The sequence below is a fragment of the Panthera leo genome, chromosome C2, assembly GCF_018350215.1.
Source record: "Panthera leo isolate Ple1 chromosome C2, P.leo_Ple1_pat1.1, whole genome shotgun sequence".
Classification (NCBI taxonomy): domain Eukaryota; kingdom Metazoa; phylum Chordata; class Mammalia; order Carnivora; family Felidae; genus Panthera; species Panthera leo.
Window position 1 is genome coordinate 109,362,794 of NC_056687.1, and position 6,000 is coordinate 109,368,793.

The 6,000-nt window shown below is 37.5% G+C and overlaps 1 protein-coding gene across 1 annotated transcript in view; it reads right to left on the minus strand.

Annotated features, from left to right (window-relative positions):
• Positions 1-5,441, minus strand: part of MME (membrane metalloendopeptidase) — a 109,271-nt gene extending 103,830 nt beyond the window's left edge. The window contains exon 1 of the mRNA XM_042955519.1: positions 5,280-5,441. The gene's annotated coding sequence lies outside the window, so the exon portion shown is untranslated. The remainder of the gene's footprint in view (positions 1-5,279) is intronic.
• Positions 5,442-6,000: the final 559 nt, after the last annotated feature.

Genomic DNA, 6,000 nt, shown 5'->3' on the forward strand with positions numbered 1-6,000 from the left:
ATGTATAAAACAAAATGATACTGAAGTAGGAAAGCTGAAAGGACTCCATTTTATTTATTTATTTATTTATTTATTTATTTATTTATTTTCAAATTTTTATTTTATTATTTTTTTAAATACAATTTTTATTGTCAAGTTAGCTAACATACAGTGTATATAGTATGTTCTTGATTTCAGGAGTAGATTCCCATGATTCCTTGCTTACCATTTTAGAAAGGCTCCATCTTTACTGTTTTTTTGCTAGGCTCCATTTATTCATATTCCATATTTACCTCTGAATAAGCCAAAGAAGCTATGTTCCCACTTCAAGGGGGAAAAAGAAAGTTAATTGTTCTCTGAATTTTGTCCTAGGCCTCAAACACCTGATAACACCTAAGAAGAACCAGATCCCAAATATGTTCCAGAACATTAGCTTCAAACAAACCTCAGCTGATATTGGCATCAATACCCCTACCTTCAGTAATTCATGGAATAACACCTATTGTTCACCTGACACTCACCTCTGATTGGACCCAACCATAGATTCCTGAAGATATACATCCCCTACACCTTTGTCCAAGATAAACCCCAAGCCCCAAGCAATGATGAGACTCATTCTCCTTTTCTTTGGGGGTCGCCCAGTTATTCTGTCTACTATTCTCTATCACTCGCCCTATTCAATAAACTCTGTTTTCATTTTCTCCAGCTTGCATTTGATTTGTGTCCTGCGTGAAGCCAAGGACCCTCTTGACTGGGTTCTTGGACTCAGCCTGCCTGCATCAATACTAGATAGATAAGTTATTTAAAGGAGTGATAAGGAAAGAATATAGTAACAATGTAAGAAAATCTAAGTAAACATTGACTTAAAAAAATGTTTGGGTATACAGATGGCCAATAGACACATGAAAAGGTGTTCGGCATCACTCATCATCAGGAAAATGCAAATCAAAACTACAATGGGATATCATCTCACACCTATCAGAATGGCTAAAATCAGCAACACAAGAAATGACAGGTGTTGGCAAGGATGTGGAGAAAAGGGAACACTTATGCACTGTTGGTGGGAGTGCAAACTGGTGCAGCTACTCTGGAAAGTAGCATGGAGTTTACTCAAAAAGTTAAAAATAGGGGCACTTGGGTGGCTCAGTCGGTTAAGCGTCCTACTCTTGATCTCCGCTCAGGTCATGATCTCTCAGTTCATGGGATCGAGCCCTACATTGAGCTCTGTCCTGACAGTGTGGAGCCTGCTTAGGATTCTCTCTCTCTCTCTCTCTCTCTCTCTCTCTCTCTTTGCCCCTCCCTGTCTCAAAATAGATAAATAAGTTTTTTTTTTTTTTTTTAAAGCTAAAAGTAGAACTACTCTATAATCCAGCAATTGCACTACTAGGTATTTACCCAAAAACTACAAAAATACTAATTCAAAGGGATACATGCATCCCAGTGATTTTTTTAAAATTTTTTTTAATGTTTATTTATTTGTGAAGGAGAGAGAGACAGAGTGTGAATGGGGGAGGGGCAAAGAGAGAGGGAGACACAGAATCCGAAGCAGGCTCCAGGCTCTGAGCTGTCAGCACAGAGCCTGATGCAGGGCTTGAACTCACAAACTGTGAGATCATGACCTGAGCCAAAGTTGGACACTCAACCAACTGAGCCACCCAGGCACCCCCATGCATCCCAAAGTTTATAGCAGCATTATCTACAATAGACAAACTATGGAAAAAGCCCAAATGTCCATTGGCTGGAATATTAACTCAGTGATAAAAAGGAATGACATCTTGCCATTTGTAACAACATGGATGGATCTAGAGAGTATGCTAAGTGAAATAAGTCAGTCAAAAAAGACAAATACCATATGATTTCACTCATATGTGGAATTAAGCAACAAAACAAAGGAGCATAGGGAAAACAAAGAGAGAAGCAAACCAAGAAACAGACTCTTAACTGTAGATAACAAACTGATGGTTACCAGAGAGGAGGGGGGGGTGGAGGGATGGATGAAATAGGTGATGGGGATTAAGGAGTACACTTGTGATGAGCACCAGATGTTGTATGGACATGCTGAATCACTAAATTGTACACCTGAAACTAATATTACACTGTATGCTAACTAACTGGAATTTGAATTTAAAGAAAAGTCTGGGGATAAAAAAGATCGACTAAAATATTAGACAATAACGGTGTATAACTTGATAGTTTGATTAGAGCCAAAGCACTCTAACAGTGCTTATTTATGTTGTCGGAAAGGAAGATAATGATAATGATTTTAGACTTTATTAAATTAATTATACATGTAAAAATTACTAGTGTAAGTATTCAATGAGGAGAAATTGAGTGCATGAGGTCAAATGTTGCAGAGAGGTAAAAAAACTAGAATTAATAAAAGGAAATCTAAAGGAAAATAAGGAAAGAGAAAAAGGAAACATTAGAAAAGACATACGGTACAAAATTAACATGGTAGAAATAAATCTAAATATATCAATTACAATAAATATAATTGGACTTAATTCTCCAGTTACAGAACAAAGATTGTAATGCAATAAATAGACAAAATTCAGCTCTCTTCTATTTAGGAAACAAATCTAAAATATAAGAACATAGGATGGTTGAAAGCAAAATGATGGATAAACATATGTCAAATATTAACCAAAAGACAACTGGTACAGAAATACTGTAATCAGATAAAACAGACTTCAATTTACCAAAAAAAAACAAATAAAGTCATCAGTTCAGCAGGATAATACAATTCTAAATGTGATTACATCCAGTACCATAAATTTTAAATATATATTGCAAAAAATAACAGAACTATAAAAAGAAATTGATAATTCACCGTGATAAGGATGATTTTATTTTTTATTAAAAATATTTTTTAATGTTTATTTATTTTTGAGAGAGAGAGAGAGACAAAGAGGGGTAGAAAGAGAAAGAGACAGAATCTGAAGCAGGTTCCAGGCTCTGAGCTATCAGCACAGAGCCTGACATGGAGCTCGAACTCACAAACCACAAAATCATAACCTGAGACTAAGTTGGAAGCTCAACCCACTGCCACCCAGGCACCCCCATGATAAGGATTATTTGAATACACTTTTCTTGATATTTGATAAAGCATGTGAACAAATTAGTAACAACCCAGAAGATCTGAATAACAATACTAACATTCTTCCATAAGTATATTGAACATTTCATCCAAGGATTGGAGAACACACACTTGTCCTTAACAAGAAATCTTATGGAAGCTGTGGGCTAGATTTTGGACAAGGGAGCTTCTATAGCAGTTTGTATTTTAAAGCCTCTTTCTCTTTCTTTTCTTTCTTTCTTTCTTTCTTTCTTTCTTTCTTTCTTTCTTTCTTTCTTTCTTTCTTTCTTTCTTTTTTTCTGTAGAGAATTACCTCCCTGAAGTTTGCATTTCAGGGAGATGGCCCAGATAAGAAGGTAAGAGTTAGTTTTATTTTAGCTTAGGGGAGAAGACCTTAAAAAAAAAAAAAAAAAAAAAAAAAAAAAATCCTATCAGGTTCTGAGTATCAGCTTCCAGTTTGGCCAACAATTAAAAAAAAAAATCCTTTTAAATATCTTTCAATTTCTGCTGGGAAAACAGTAAATATTTCTGGCAATACTGAACACCCCCTTGGACTTAAGAGGCATTCACGAATTGAGTGCGAAAGCTATTTTATTTTTCTCTGTTTATCAGGTACTACAGAGATCTGGAAGAGCTGACTCTGGTGAGTATCCTCACCCTTAGCTGGCTTCTGCCAGTTTTCCATCCACAGGCTATGCGTGGGGGTTAAAGCAGAGGGTATAGCTCCGGTATCTACCAGAATTTGCCAAGGGTTTTCTTTAACTGTAATTTTAGTTTCCCTTAGCTGTTTAAGGGAATAATATAGCAGTTTACCAGAAAATTCCTGAGTGTCATCAACTCTGGGAGGGGTCCGTAAGGAGGTTCTCCGTTGACGGTAGATTCAGGGTTATCTGTAAGGCCACTGACTTGGTGGACTTTCGCTCATGGTCTTGTAATCTCTTTAGAGTGGAAAGACAATGTAGAGAGAGGATAAATGATAGAATGAATGCTATAAAGGAGGAAGGAGAGGAGAAGTAGGAATTGCGTCCATCTTTCATTTCAGGTGCCTCTTGTGTTGTGTGTGTGTGATTTTTTTTTGCAATGAAGCTATTTTAGAATCTTGAAGCGTTTTTGAAGCCTTCAGCTTACCTATTAAAATAGGTATCTCATTCTGTTTGTTTAATTTGGGAACACAATTTTTAAGTGCACTTCTTAAATGATCTCAGCTAATTGGAACATTCCTCAGAATGGCCATTGTAATTTCCCTCCCTGAGGGCTGGCAGCAGTTTTGTAGGACCCTTAACCACAAATGGAGTTCAACCCACATTTCTGTCCAGCCATATTTTAAGAACCCCAACCTGACAGTTACTAAGTTCTCAGGACACAAAACAATGATCTTGTCTAATTCTAGGGGGTTTGAGGGTAAGATTTTTTCATTTTTGTAAATATTTATAAGTTCCAGGACCATAGCAATTACATGTCAAATAAGCAGATTTAAGTATCCCATTCTTTTTCAGCTAAGCCTTTGGATCTCTTGGAGCCAAACTAATACCTAAGGAAGATGTGCCACTGGAGTGGAGATTGTGTGATGTTTTAGAGTGAACGTCATCGCATAGAGATTTTCTTGAGGTTGGCAGGTGACCTAGAGTCAATCTAACCTGTTCTGAGACCAACTTATCCTAACCCAGGAGTCTTCTTAGAGTTAGGTGGCAAACACTCTAATAGCTTTTAAGTGCTCAACCCATGCCCACCACGTTTTGTGGCCTTTTATCTTCCAAGATTCCCAGAAGCAATATAGCCTTTACTTAGTGGACCCAGTTCAGCGTAACCTCGACCCAGTCTGATCCCATATCCAGTCCAGTTCTTAAGTCTGACCTGTCTCATCTTGGACCTGGTCCAGTTTTTAAATTGAATCCAATCCATTCCAAACCAATCAGCATTTCCCAATGTGAAACCTAGGGACTGGGGAGAGGACTGAACTGGTGGACCCCAAAGAATGGGGATTGCAGACTGATTGCAAACAAATTGGGAAATACAGCTGCCACCAGCGCTTCCCAACATGGAATCTCGGGAAGAATTCCAAACAAATGTGGAACTGCAGACTAAACTACCAGCAGTTCCCAAAGTAGAATCTGGGGGCAGAATTAAGGCCTGGGGTTTCTAATCAAATAGGGAACTGACTAGAAATTCAATTAGATCAGGAGCTTCACAAAGAGAGTGGAGCCTAGAATCCAGAGAAACTTACCCACAGCCCTCTGAAATGGCCGAATGGCGGAAATGGCGAGCAAGACTGAACTCAAAGGGTTCTCAGGTTACCACTCCTGTTTTTCTTTTCCTCTCTGAAGCTATCAGAAGTTTGCTTCTTATGTTCGCCACCGCCGCCACCAAAACTGCTTTTAAAAATTCAGCTGAGTAAATATGAAGATCTAATTGGCTTTATTCAATGATTCATGAATCAGGCAGCATCCCATCTGGCAAATGGAAAGGAGTTTCAAAGAGCTATACAAACAAAATGGGAGACTTTTATAGGCAAAGGGGTGGGAACAATGGAGGAGTTGATTATCTCATCTTCCTTTGGGGACAGAAAGGGGTCTATCAGGTGGATTACTTCACCATCCCTTAAACCAGATTGACTGGTTTAAGATTACATTCCTGGGAGAGGTTAAAACTGCAGTTACATTAGGTACTAAGTCTTGGTTTGCTGAAGTGGGGCTTAGCACAAGTGACTCAATTTGGGGCCTATTTTTTCTTTTTTTATCAGTATATATTAGAGAATGTCTTTATGACCTTGCAATAAGGAATTGTTTCAAAGCCCAAAAAGTTCAAAATATAAAGAGATTGCTAAATTTAATTTACAAATTAAATTCTATTTGTTGGCCAAAAACCTTTGTAAAGAAAATAAAAAGCAAAGCACTAGAAAAGATCTACAACATATTAAAGTGGAAATTATTAGAATATATAAAGAA